The sequence below is a fragment of the Mastomys coucha genome, unplaced genomic scaffold (genome assembly GCF_008632895.1).
Source record: "Mastomys coucha isolate ucsf_1 unplaced genomic scaffold, UCSF_Mcou_1 pScaffold5, whole genome shotgun sequence".
Taxonomy (NCBI): domain Eukaryota; kingdom Metazoa; phylum Chordata; class Mammalia; order Rodentia; family Muridae; genus Mastomys; species Mastomys coucha.
In genome coordinates, this window is record NW_022196911.1 from 98826261 (window position 1) to 98840513 (window position 14253).

Here is a 14253-nt window from a genome sequence, read left to right on the forward strand (position 1 = left end):
TTTTCTCTCTGCACTCTACACTTCTCCTGGTAAAAGGCCATCCATTTAAGGAACATGGGTGAGGGGAATACAACCTTGACCACCTCCTTCCTAACGAGCTTCTACACAGGTCTTAAACAGCTCTTTAAGAGTCAGAAAAATTGAGTTTAACATTAACAGCTCTAAAAGAGCCAGAAAAATTGAAAACAAAGCGCCCATGTTTACTTTTGTTACTTTTCCTTCTCCCTCCTGCTCTAGTCTTATGCCTTCTGCCGCTCTCTGGAGCCAGTTACTTAAGCTCCACCTCCTGGCCCAGGTGCAGAAGTTACAATAGCAACAAGCTTACTAGGCCTCTCCGCTCTCCTTGGGGCTCGGATCTCCTCAGTGTTCCTCTTTAGGCTCAACTACCGAGCACTTTCTCTGCTCTGAAGGCAGACTTGTCCCTAACCGGGAGCTCAACTTACCGGTACCGTCCGCTCCCGTGATGCTGAGTTCTGAATCCTCTGGAAAGTTTTCCTTCCAGGTCCTCGCAGATGCCACGATGTTGTAGTTCCCCGGTTTCAGCACCACTTGTCGCAACCGGTCTCGAATGACGCGGCAACAGGATCCTTCTCAGCAGCACTTTATTGGGAGCTCCTCTTGAAGTTTGAAGCGAAGGACCCCGATACATTTTGCTAAAGCAGACACATGAAAGGATGTGGAGAGCTGCAGCTGACACCCTAAATATGGCGCCTGGCCTCTGGCCAGAGCAGAAAGCATTGTGATAAACAAGCCCTTATTTGGAAAAGCTGAGTGCCTCTAGTTTGTGATGCAAGCTGGCATGATTTCCCGCAGCCTATTATGCTTTGCCGCATAGCCGATGCTGATTGGGACCAGGGAAAGTATTTAACCTGCGAGTTCTGGGGACTGGGAAAGAAAAAAAAAAATGAATGAATGATTCGGTAGTACAAGGTTCCTGAATAAACTGCTTGGAGAAGAGTTCGTGGTCACCTCCTTATTTCCGCTGGTCGGTGAGGCGGCAACAAAAGGAGGCATGATGTTTGGAAGAAATATAAATATGACCCCACAGCCAGTGGGAGCTCAAGCGTTGGTTTGCTTTGCTCCGCCTTGCTATTCTTTGCTAACAGCAAATGTATTGGTTCACCTTACACCATAGAGACAAACTTGACAAAGAACTTCTCCTGAGATTTCTGTGGCTTCTTGCCACTTCCAAGACCTCAGGCTGGTTGGTGGCCCCCGCTGGCTCATGTGTGGTTTCTGCCCAGTGGACTGGACTGCAGCTGCTGATTCGTGTTTGGTGTTTGCTACTGAACTGACCTGCTGATGTCCTGACAAGGAAGACTGGACTCATTCCCAAAGAACTATTTCTAAACAGGTCTACATCCCCTGTATAACTTTTCTTTTCTTTTAAGATTTATTTATTTATTGTTATATGTAAGTACACTGTAGCTGTCTTTCAGACAGCACCAGAGGAGGGTGTCAGATCTCATTACAGATGGTTGTGAGCCACCATGTGGTTGCTGGGATTTGAACTCAGGACCTTGGGTAAAGCAGTCAGTGCTCTTACCCACTAAGCCATCTTGCCAGCCCTCCCTGTATAACTTTTCTTTCCCCTAATAACTTTTCTTTTCCACTACCTCTACTAGGCTAGAGGGGAGGCTGAATGCTTATTAAAGTAGGTTGAGAAAAATGTATGCCGACATGTTAGCGAAGAGTACGGAGGAGCTGAGAGTTCTATATCTGTTCCAAAGGCAAACAGAAGACTGACTCCCACGTGACTAGGAGGAGGGTCTCAAAGCCCACCCCCACAGCGACACATTTCTCCCAACAAGGCCACACCTCCTAGGAGTGCCACTCCCTGGTTCAAGCATATTCAAACCACGGTGGTCCTTCCAAGAAGTCCAATCCAGGAAGTGAACCTTTCTTCATCTCAGGCTTCCACTGTTCCATTCCAGGACAATGTTGGGTGGCCAGGAGGCATGTTGGGGGAGGGGCTGAGTCTGTGCATGCATAAGCTGTTAACGCACCACCCTGCTGACCCTACTACTGGACATTGGCAGCATGTGGACCCCTGCCCTCTCTCACTGTCACCACCATCGAGTCTCCATTTCTGCCTCTCTCCACAGGGAATGCACTGCCCTGCTTTTCTCTCCCACCTCTCCACTACATATTTGATCCTCATAGTGGTGTCCTCCACCCTGAGTCACATAGGGATGGGGAGAGGCAGTCTTGCTGTCTCTTCCTGAAGTACTACCGGACCTACTTGTGGTTTTTGTTTTTGTTTTTGTTTTGTTTTGTTTTAAGGCCTCATCTTTAAATTGCTTATTTATGGTGGATTTTTCTGTTGGGCCGCTGCTCCACACTGATTTCACCAGAGTCATTTCTTCTATTTCATCTGTATCGTTCTCGTGTTATTATCAAGCATCTAACAGTCTTTGAGGGCTCACTGTTGCTTATTGCCTGACTTCTCAAACTGAGTACCTAGTCAATTCCTTTGCAGGCTTTCTTGTCTCTGACATAGCAAAAGCTGGTTTCACAGCCTTTGTTGTTGTTGTTGTTGTTTTGTTGTTTTGAGACAGATTGTATTATATAACTCTGGGAGAATTGTGGTTGTGTTTGGTGTTTATGCATGCATATGTGCGTATAGGCTAGAGGTCAATATCAGGGGTTTCCTCCTTAGCTTATTGTTTATTTTTATTTATTATTATTGTGTGGGTGGGTGCACACATGCCAGTGCGGAGGTCAGAAAACAACTTTGAAGCATTGGTCCTCTCCTTCCATCTTTACAGGGATTCTAGAGATTAAACTTGGGTCACCGGGTGTCTTAGGTGGGGGTTTTACTGCTGTGAACAGACACCATGACCAAAGAAACTCTTATAAAGACAACATTTAATTGGAGCTGGCTTACAGGTTCAGAGGTTCAGTCCATTATCATCAAGGTAAGAACATGGCAGCATCCAAGCAGGCATGGTGCAGGAGGAGCTGAGAGTTCTACATCTTCATCTGAAGGCTGCTAGTGGAAGACTGACTTCCAGGCAGCTAGGGTGAAGGTCTTAAAGTCCATGTCCACAGCCACACCTTCTAATAGTGCCACGCCCTGGGCTGAGCTTATACAAACCATGACACCAGGCTTGCACCGCAAGCCCTTGATTCGCTGAGCCTTCTTGCCAGGCCGGCCTTCCACTTTAACTTTTTGAGACAAGGTCTCTCATTGGACCCGGAGCTTCCAATTCTGACTAAACTGGCTGGCCAACAAGTCCCAGGGATACACCTGTCTTTCCTTCCCTGGTACTGGGACTACAGGTGGGAACCACCACCAGCTTTTATATGTGGATGCTAAGGATCAAATTCGTGCCCTTATGGTTGTGTGGCAAGCATTTTTCTGCCTGAGTTATTGCTCTGGCCCAAGGAGTGGTTGTGCTGGGGTTCATAACTAGGGCCTTACAGATGCTGGGCATGTATTCTACCACTGAGCCCATCTCCAGCCACTTGGGTTTGTTTTTTGTTTTTTTTTTTTTTTTTTTTTTTTTTTTTTTTTTATTGTTTTTGTTTTGTGGTGTTGGAGAAAGAACTCAGAGCCCCACACATCATAGGTAAGTGTCCTACCACTGAGCTGCATCATCAACCCAGAATCCTTTTTTTAAAAACAGATTTATATGTATGCTTGCATGCATGCCTGCATGTCAGAAGAGCGCATCGGATCCCATTACAGATGGTTGTGAGCCACCATGTGGTTCCTGGGAATTGAACTCAAGGCCTCTGGAAGAGCAGCCGGTACTCTTAACCACTGAGCCATCTCTCCAGCCCCCAGAAACCTGTTTTAAAGTTCTAGAGACGGGCATTTCTCATTTACTCATTTGGGATGTATGTGCTGCAATGGACATACTAAGCATGTGCTGGAACACTGAGATGCATCCCAGCACTAGCTTTACAATACATTCCCACCCCACCCCACCCCCTGCCCCTCCTGCTCTCCTTCCCTCCCTTCCCACCACACTCCCCTCCTCCCTCTCTCTTCCTTTTCATTGATGAGGATTGAACACTGGACCCTACACAAGCCAGATGCCCTCTGCCTTTAAGCAACACTTTCAACCCTTTTAAATTGTTTTTTATTATGAGACATCTTGCTGGTTTGCCTGGGGTAGTTGTGTACTGTGGGGGGGGGGGACTGGTCTCCCACCACTTCCTCAGTGGCTGAGACTAGGATGTGTGTGCGGCCCCCCCTTGCCAGTTCCTCCTCATTATTGTTTTTAATGTTTTTGTGCCAGGAGTAGGAGTGCATGCCTATAATCCCAGTACTTGGGAGTGGAGGCAGGACAATATAGAAGTTTTGGGTTATCCTTGGCTACATAGTGAGGATAAAGCCAGCCTGGGTTGTGTGAAACATTTTCTAAAAAAAATAAAAGTCCGATTTGAGGACTTGGTAATCTAACACATTGATATTTTGAGGTACTGTCTCATTTATATACAGCACTGTATAACAGAGTCGTCTAATCTGTTGCTCATTCATGTTTCAGTTGCTTTTGGTCTTTTGCATTCTGGACAATGTGGATGTAGATTCCTCGACTCTGTAAATCCTGGCTGATGCAGGAGTGTTGTCTGCAGGGAACTCCTAAGTATAGGATTGCTGGGTAGGAAGGCTCACAGTTGTGACTGTGCGAGCCAGTGCCAAATTGCCTTAGGGAGGAGCCTGATACAACCCCTGTGAGCAGCAACTTGGCACTCGCTAGCAAAACTGATCTTTGTCAGTCTGTTATGAGAAAAAAAAATGGCATTTTAGTATAGATTTAATTTGCATTTATCTTTAAGTGAAGCTCAGTACACTTGAATGCTGTTTTTATTCCTTTTCTATAAATATTGTCTCATTTATTTTGACTGAGTTCTTGGTCTTTTCAGCATCTGTTGGAATAAAATTTGGTATTGGGAAGATCAGGCTTTATGATGTGAGCTAAAACTTAAAAATAAAACAAAAAACAAAAAACCTCAACCCTTTCCCCTTAGGAATTAAGGAAAATGGTGGGGGGACATAGGGTAATGTTGGTGTCTGGGAGGGGGTGATTCATTAGGTTCTTATATCCACCATTCTTCCAAACCTTATTCCACCTTAATTCCTTCCTGTTGAGTCCTGTTCCTTTTAACATAACTGTAACCATTTTGTATTCGGTCACCATTTTGCTCATAATGTGAAATTAAGTTCAGGTTCTCAGACTCCACTTCCCAGAAATAATTATCCATAGCTGACACTGAAGAATGCTATTAATAAGCCAAAAGTTATGGTTGAATTGGTTATGCTCTGTTCTCTCAATGTTCTGAAATTTCCCAGTTCATCACCCCTCTTAGTTCACCTAGGACCAATCAGCTCAAAGGACATTTGGTAATATTTGTCTAGTTAGCCAAAAATGTCGTACCACTTCAGCCCTTGACTTTAAACTTTTGAGCCTGGTTTTTCCTATAAAAAGCCTGCCCTGAGGACAGACGGGTGCCACATTTAGGCTCCCGAGTCCTTTTGGGGTCCTGATTGATCAGTCTTGGGGTGTGCGTTCAATAAACTATTCTCACTTAATTGAGATTGATGTTTGTATGGTTTGTGTGGTGATTCCTGAACCCCAACACTCCCAACCACTCAACGCAAGGCAGGAGGGAAAGAAGGTTAAAGGGGAAATGGGACATATATTTCTTTAGACTACTTCCTGTTGATTAGGGGCAGTGGATTCCTTGGGGCAAGTCCAATCTCCATCACCAGGAGACCTCCAACTTCTTCTTTTCATCAAACAACAACCAGAAGCAGCAGGGGAGAAGCCGTGGCCACAGACGCTTCCCAGAATTACACTATCTGCAGCTGGCATGAGGCAAGTCATAATCACCCGCTGTGAAGCAACCACTCATCCCACACCTGGGATTAAAACAAAAATAGTAACTGGGCTTTTTAAGAAACCAAAACTCTTGCTACAGGAGAAATCATTAATTGGTTGGTCACTTGGTTGGTTGAGACAGGACTTACTGTATAACTCTGGCTAGCCTGGAACTCACTATGGTTTGAACTCAGGGATCAGTCTGCCTCTGCCTCCTGAGTGGTGAGATTAAAAGCATTGTGCCATCATACCCAACAGGAAAAAAAAATTCTATTTCATGAAATATATTTTGATCATATTTTCCCCTTCCCCTAGATCCTGAAAGAAAAATATTTTTAATTTTCTCACAATTTTTTTTTTTTTTGTTGCCAAGCAGTGAATAATACTTTTTTCCCCTTTCTTTCCTTTGTTACTGACTACTCTATAGTCTGGGGCTGGAGAGATGTCCCCATGGTTAAGAGCACTAATTGCTCTTGCAGAGGACACACAGTTCCTAGCTCCCATGTAGTAGGTCATAACCATCCATAACTCCAGTTCCAGGAAATCCAGTGCCTTCTTCTGATTCCCGAGGGTACCAGGCACACACAGGGTGTATATACATACACACAGGAAAACCACTTAAACGTACAAGTCATTAAATAATATAAAACCTTACTGTTGGCACATGCCTTTAATTCCAGCACTCAGGAGTTTGAGGCTAGCCTGGTCTACATAGCAAGCAAGCTCCAGGACAGCCTAGACTGCATAGAGAGATTCTTTCTTGAAAAATGAGAGAGAGAGAGAGAGAGAGAGAGAGAGAGAGAGAGAGAGAGGGAGGGAGGGAGGGAGGGAGGGAGGGAGAGACAGAGACAGAGACAGAGACAGAGACAGAGACAGAGACAGAGAGAGAGCAGATCCTATGAGTTTACAGTCTAAGGATTGGTGTGGGGCAGTGGGCAGTTCTGACAGCCAGAGTCCAGTAGAGCAGGCACCTTGGAACCCGGGAGATCCACTGAGCATTTGCTCATAAGGGACGGTAGGAGTTTGGTGGTAGCTCTGAGACCAATGGCTCAGATTTCAGCCCAGACCCCTCACAGCTGCCCCTGCAGGAGATGTGTGCTCTATCAGACAGACACTGTCTCAAACTCCCAGCATTCTAGCTGGACCTTACACACAGTCATCTGACCACAAGCGAGGCATGCCATGCCCCATACAATAAAAGGGGTGGTTTGCCCCCTCCTCACTCTCTTACTTCCTCTTCCTCTTGCTCTCTTACTCTCCTACTCTTCTAACTCTTACTTCCTCTTGCCCTCACTCTCGTTCTCTTACTTTTCTCCCCTCTTGCTCTCTCTCTCCTCTCTGCTCTTTGTTCTCTTCTCTGCCTTTCTCCCTCTCCTTCCTTTCTCTCTCTCTCTCTCTCTCTCTCTCTCTCTCTCTTTCCTCTCCTTTTCTTCTCTCTACTTAACTAGCATATTTCTCCTTCCTATAATAAAATAACTCATACATTGCCTCCTTTTTAAGTAAGGCGCCATGCAGCAACAGGCAAGTCCCAGGGAGAGAGAGAGAGAGAGCCTCAGCCAGGCCAGGGCCGTAGCCCAGGTGCCCCTGCTTTTGGAACCACAGATTGGGAAGTATAGACAATAAACCAGTGAAATATGATATTTTTTTACATTTTTTTGTGTGTGTATGTGTGTGTGCCCTCAAGCACATGCATGCATACACACATATACACATACACACACACACACACGCACACGCATATATACACACACATACACACACACACATACACACACACACAGTGGTACCCGTGCAGACCATGGTACTTGTATAGAGGACAGAATACAACTTAGCCATCTCTTCTTTCACTGTACTGGCACTGGGGTTAACTCAGGCTTGATGTCAAACACCTTTCTTCTTTCCTTTTTTCTTTCTTTCTTTCTTTCTTTCTTTTTTTCTTTCTTTCTTCCTTCCTTCCTTCCTTCCTTCCTGTCTCTGTCTCTCTCTCCCTCCCTCTGCCTCTCTCACTCTCCCTCCCTCTCTCTCTCCCTCCCTCCCTCCTTCCCTCCCTTTCTTTCTTCCATTTTTTTGAGACAGGGTTTCTTCTGGAACTCACTCTGTAGACCTCCAGCTCACAGAAATCTGTCTGCCTCTGCCTCCGGAGTGCTGGGATTAAAGGCGTGCACCACTACCACCGCCCTGCTATTTCAGCATATTTGTAAAGCTATTTTTTAAAAGATTTATTTATTTTATGTATATGAGTACACTGTCACTTCAGACACACCAAAAGAGGGCATCAGATACATTACAGATGGTTGTGAACCACCTTGTGGTTGCTGAGAATTGAACTCAGGACCTCTGGAAGAGCAGTCAGTGCTCTTAACCACTGAGCCATCTCTCTGCCCCCCTTTTTCTTTCTCTCTTTCTCTCTTTTCTTTCTTTTCTTTCTTTCTCTCTCTCTCTCTCTCTTTCTTTCTTTCTTTCTTTCCTTCTTTCTTTCTTTTTTCCAAGTCTCAGAAACTCTTTGAGAAGCTGGTGAAAGCTACCAACCCTCGCTGGAAAAAATACACATAGGAAAAAAACCATATACACATTGTGGGTTGGCCAGTTTTCTGAAGTGCTCAGGACAAGAACGATGAAAGCTTACCCAATTCCCCTTCTTTATTTACAGTCCAGGATTCCAGCCAGGGAAAGGTGTTACCTACTGTGGGTAGGTCTTCCCATCTCAATTCATATAATCAAGACCCACCCCCTTGCCAGAGGCCCATCTTGCAGGTGGTTCTCAATTCTGTCCAGTTAATAATACTAAGGAGCACAGCTCTGTAACCGATCACTTCCCCTAAGACCCCTCTATCACCCAAGATGTTCCTCCCAAAGTCTGAGTACCAGCATCTCCGATCACTCACTGTGACTCCTGGCTACCACCATCCTGACCACCCACTAACCATAACCCTGGGTACCGCCGTCCCTGACTGCTCACTAACAGAGACTCCCATCATAGTTGCCCTCAAAGATCCTGATACTGTTCCTTAAAGGCCTCCACACCCTTTAAAGCCTGAGGGAGAGCTTCCAGGCTGGCTACTAGGCTACTGCACCCATGTAACCCTCCACGCAACATCCCTGTCTTGGCAATAAAGAGATCGGGTGCATTCTAAAGAACAGCCTAAGATTTGAAAACAACGAGTAAGGCTGTAGCTACAATCCAGCGAGTTCCCAACCCTAAAACCTTTTGAGGCTGATAGCCTCCCGTACCACCTGGTTCTTGATGTTAGATGTTAAGGATTGCTTTCATTTGTATTTCTGTCCACCCAGGATCACCATCACTATTTGTCTTTGTGGAGCAGCCCGTGCCCACCCTTGGTTGCTAACAATGAATGCACTTGAACTGCCTTAACCTCGGGGCTCTCAGGAGTCCCTGCCATTTTAGACAGGCCCTAGCCAGAGGGCCCCCACTGAAAACTCCCCTTGGGCATAGCCTTTTTCAGTGTCTAGTTTATTAATCGGCAGTCTAAATGGGCACACTTCAGGTCAAAACACTAGCCCTAACCTCAAAACCTGCCCTCACATGGATTTAGGTTCTCACTTTCAAAAAGGCCCAAATATCCCTACAAAAAGTCCAGTTCCTGGGACTTAGACTTCATCAGCACAAGGAGCCTTTGGAGTCACAGCAGAGACTCTTTGTAACCTTAGAGACCCCACCACAAAGGGCCACAGGGGACATCCCTGGTCATAGCAGGATGTTGCACACTCAGTCTCCATGTTCAGCCTGATAAGCTAAATCCCTCCATGAGGCCTTTGGGAAGCCGAGCGCAAATGAGAATAGTACTGCAGTGTTAACCCAGACCTTGGGGGCCTCCCTGCACCTGCTTCTTTATCTTTTCATTAGACGCGAGCATGGGCTGCCTCCTTGACTGGAGGCACTGCAGCTCTGATGGGGAACCTCTAAATCAACCCGGGACACTATATGGCGGTTCCTACATTTCTCCAGGCCCTTGGACTTCTCAGCTTGAGGGTCTCCCACTGGGTCTTAGGCAACAAATACCATCCTCTCCCCTTACTTACCCCATAGCTTATGGTAAAAGCTTGACAAAATGTAAATCTTGCTGCCCTACTACTGGAGGGTATAGAACATTCTAGAATACAAAGGATTGACCTTCCTGCAACAGGCGAGACCAGATCTACAAGATTTTTTTTTTTTTTTTTAAACCTGCAGCTGTCTACCAACCTGGCTGATGGTTTCTGGCTTCTACAACAGGAAGTCTCACAGAGATCCTCAACTCTGGACTCCTGGATAACTTAACACTCCCTTAAAAGGCGTAACTAACTGCCTCGGCGAGGGCTCATGCAGCTAGAAGCAAGCATGGACCCAACATTTACACAGATTCAGCCTATATTTTACCTGTCACCCATATCCCTACAGCCATCTGGAGACAGAGGGCTTAGTCACTGCCCATCGAATCCCAATTAAACACGGCCCTGAGATTCTGGCCTACAGAAACTATGTGCCCTTTACCCATGCACAGCACATTGAAGGAAGCACACTAGCCTCTCTCAAGGGAACAACCAAGAACCAAGCAGATTAGCAGGCTAGATGGCCCCTCAGCTTCCACTCTCCCAGGGCCTTCAGTGCCTGAATACCTTAGATGAGGCTTTGTCACTCCTGGGGAGTGGGGTACAAAACCCTGACAACAAGTGGCTCTCCCTGGATCCCTTACAGTTTTCATAAAGACACATTTGCAATCTGACACCCACCAAATTCTAAATTCTTTTCACAGGCACACAGGTTCCTTAGACTTTGTGAGCCACTGAATGTGGGGCCAGTCCTAAGCTCACACTCTTTCCCGTCCTACAAGGTAGTGGACCTCTGCCTGGGGCGGGGTGGGGTGGGGGTACTAGCAAACAGATTTCACTCACGGTGCCTCCAAGCAAGAGACTCAAATATGTAGCTATTCCTGTAGACCAGGTGCAGACCTAGTAAAAGAGCAAAGGTCTTATCAGTAACCACTACTCTCACAGAATATATTATTCATCTTGGGCTTCCCCATCCCTTCAGTCTGCTAATGGCCCAGCTTTCATTCCAATATCGCTCGGATTAAGTGAAGCTCTCAAAATAAAATATCTCCATGTTGCTTGGTACCCTAATCTGGAAAGGGTTTCATGAGTTCTTAACATTTTTTGCTGCTGTATTTTATTTTATTTTATTTTATTTTATTTTATTTTATTTTATTTTATTTTATTTTGAGACAGGGTTTTACTATGTAGGCCTGGCTATCCTGGAATTTACTCTGTAGACTAGGTTGGCCTTGAACTCACAGAGAGTCTCCTGCCTCTGCCTCCTGAGTGCTGAGATTAATGGCTTGTACCACTACTGCCTAACTTTACTTATTCTTCTTTTGAGACAGGGTCTTACTCTGAAGTCTGAAACTGACTGTGTAGATCAGGATGGCCTCAAACCCACAGAGATCCATGAGCCTCTGCATCCCAAGTGTTGGGAGTAAAGGCGTGGGCCATCACACCCAGCTCACCTTTGGGGTTATTTCTTGATGTGAAGGAACTATTCAGATGGCACCCCTCCCAGGGTGACGAGGCATTTGGTTGTGTGTGGGGACTAGAATAATTGAACTCAGATCTGCTTGTTACACTCATTGATGAAATTAGCTACGAGACTAGCCCACATCTCAGCCTGTCTCAGGACCTGTCAGAGCCAGGTTCATTTTCTTGTCTCAGTAGTACTACAGAACAGCCATGCTCTCATCATCTTTACAACAGTCCAAGGGAAGCTGTTTGTTCCTAGGGAAAGAAGTCTGCATCTATGTCAATCATTCAGAAGTGGTACAAGGAGCAGCCAAGAGACTAGATAAGCTGCTATGTCTCAATAAGAGAGCCTCGGAGAGCTGGCTCCTACAGAAGGACACACAGGCTCCACTTTTTACTACTTTCCCTGGGTCCTGTCACTGGTGTGATCCCCCTTTGACCTTGTGTCTTTAACTTTCTGATATGATTGGCATCTTCCTGGTTACAGGCCACGAAGCTCCAGATGTTATTATCTTAGAGATATAAACCAATCATCTTTAGTCTCTCCCATCACCCTTTCGAGTTACAAGTGCTGCTGTCCTGCATCCCTGTCTTCAACCTGCAGTTGCATTCTCTCTAAAATCCCTCTCAAGCTGGCCGTGACTTACGGTCTCATGAACCTATGGTGGATGAGCAATGCCAACTAGGTTCCCCCTCCCCCGATACCCCCACTTAGCTCTGAAGACACTCCCAACGATGAACTTCCTCCCTTGTCCAGGATTTGAGCTTGCTAATCTATCCAGGATCTGATGTGAGGGCCCAAAGGCCAGAAGTAAAATCAGAAATTCCAACACTTTAATCATCAGATCCAACTTAGCAGCTAACCGCAGTGATTTGTTATATCTTATATAAATATCTGGAACCTAATTTTGTTTGTTTGTTTGTTTGTTTTTGTTTTTCGAGACAGGATTTCTCTGTATAGCCCTGGCTGACATGGAACTCACTCTGTAGACCAGGCTGGCCTCGAACTCAGAAATCCATCTGCCTCTGCCTCCCAAGTTCTGGGATTAAAGGCATGCGCCATCACTGCCCAGCATGGAACCTAATTCTTAATGAACCTAGCCATAGTGCCTTATCCCAAATGACCAATCTCAAGAAAAACAACTGGCACTTGGAAAATTTGTTACTATCAACAAGATAGTGAGATGCCTACTCATCTATCCAGTTACAATCTCCCACAGATGTAATGGTAATTTAAATATAAATGTGTGTGGTAGACTAGAGTCGGGCCAAGTCTCAGGACCCCTGTGAAAAAGACTATGGCGCTCAACAAGAATCACTCAGAGGGCGGCAGAGTGATCAGTGATCGTCAACAACACTAAGAGCATCTTAATGTCCTATGATCATGTGGAACTTACATTCAACGGCATGAATGTGCCAGAAGCCTTAAAAGGGACCAAGAAAGGCACCGTCTACCTTACTCCGTACTGGGTCATCTTTCTGTCTAAGGGGAAGGAGGCCATGCAGTCCCTCATGATCCCCATTTACCTGATGAAAGACGGTGCGATCAAGCAGCAGGTGTTTGGTGCGAATTTCATTACCCGAACAGTGAAGGCTGAAGCAGGAGGTGGCTGGGAAGGCTCTGCCTCCTACAAGTTGACCTTCACAGCAGGGGGCGCCATTGAGTTTGGGCAGTGGATGCTCCAGGTGGCATCTCAAGCGTCCAGAGGTGAAATCCCCAGCGGAGCCTATGGGTACCCTGACATGCCCAGCGTGGCCTATGTCTTTCCCCTGCCAGTCGCCAATGGAATGTACCCCTGCCCTCCTGGCTAGATTTATCCACTGCACACCCTCCACCCCCGCCGAGTTCTATCCAGGACCTCCCATGATGGATAGGGCCATGGGATATGCACAGCCCCCGGCACCACCTTATCCTGGGCCTATGGAGGCTTCTGTCAGTGACCCCTATGCTCCCTCTACTCCTGCAGCTGAGGCCAAGGCTGCAGAAGCCGCTGCCAGCACCTATTACAACCCGTGCAACCCACACAATGTCTACATGCCCACAAGCCGGCCTCCCCCACCACCCTACTATCCCCCCCCAGGAGACCCTACCCACCTCCCGAAGACCCCTTACTGGGCCTCCCATAGAACTGCATTTGGGTTTCCTGGAGGCCAGGGAGGGCCCTGTTCTTCCCCAGGCTTGAGTATAAAGTAAGCAGGAGCTAGCCCTGATAGATGGAACTCATGGCCTCTGAGCGCCAAGTTCCAGCTCCCGCCCCAGCTCAGCTCACAGCTCTGCTACCCAGCTTCCCTTTTACCATCTCTGGAGCTTGCAGGAACACGGGATGACCCCTTGTTCCTCATGATAGTAGACACACACACACACACACACACACACACACACACAGAGGGACTCTCTGGCCACTCTTCCACTGCTGTCCAGTCCCTTCAGCCTGGTGACCATTGTTCTCCATCTCTTGGGCTCCTAAGACCAGCCATGTCGACAGGCCCTGTGAAGCCGCATTCACATTCCTTACCCCTGTTGTGCGCCTGGCCCTGGAAGATCCTCTGTCCCAGCAGACCGACAATACACAGCCACCCTTGCTCAGCCACCCTTGTTCTTTCTGTTGCTTCCAGGGATTTTACTCCGTGCTTCCAGTGGCTGGCAGAGAGGAAGCCCTACTACCCCTCTGCTACTGTTTCTGGGAATTATTCACCCTCCTCTCTTCTGCCTTTACAAGGGGCTTCTCCGCAGAAGCAATAGAGAATTCGTGTCTGTCCCGTCAGGCCCTTCGGCCTGGGATTGAGGGCCTCCAACCACGTGACCTATAACCTGCTGTCTGCCTCTCTGTAAGCTTCATGGCCCCTGGATGTACTAAGAATTGCTCCTGTTTGTTCCTGGTCTAGATGCAAAATGAGGAGATGGTTA

General features: G+C 46.8%; 1 pseudogene; it reads left to right on the forward strand.

Moving 5' to 3' along the window:
* The first annotated feature begins 12643 nt into the window (after positions 1 to 12643).
* LOC116078388 lies at positions 12644 to 13528 on the forward strand (annotated as a pseudogene).
* Positions 13529 to 14253: the final 725 nt, after the last annotated feature.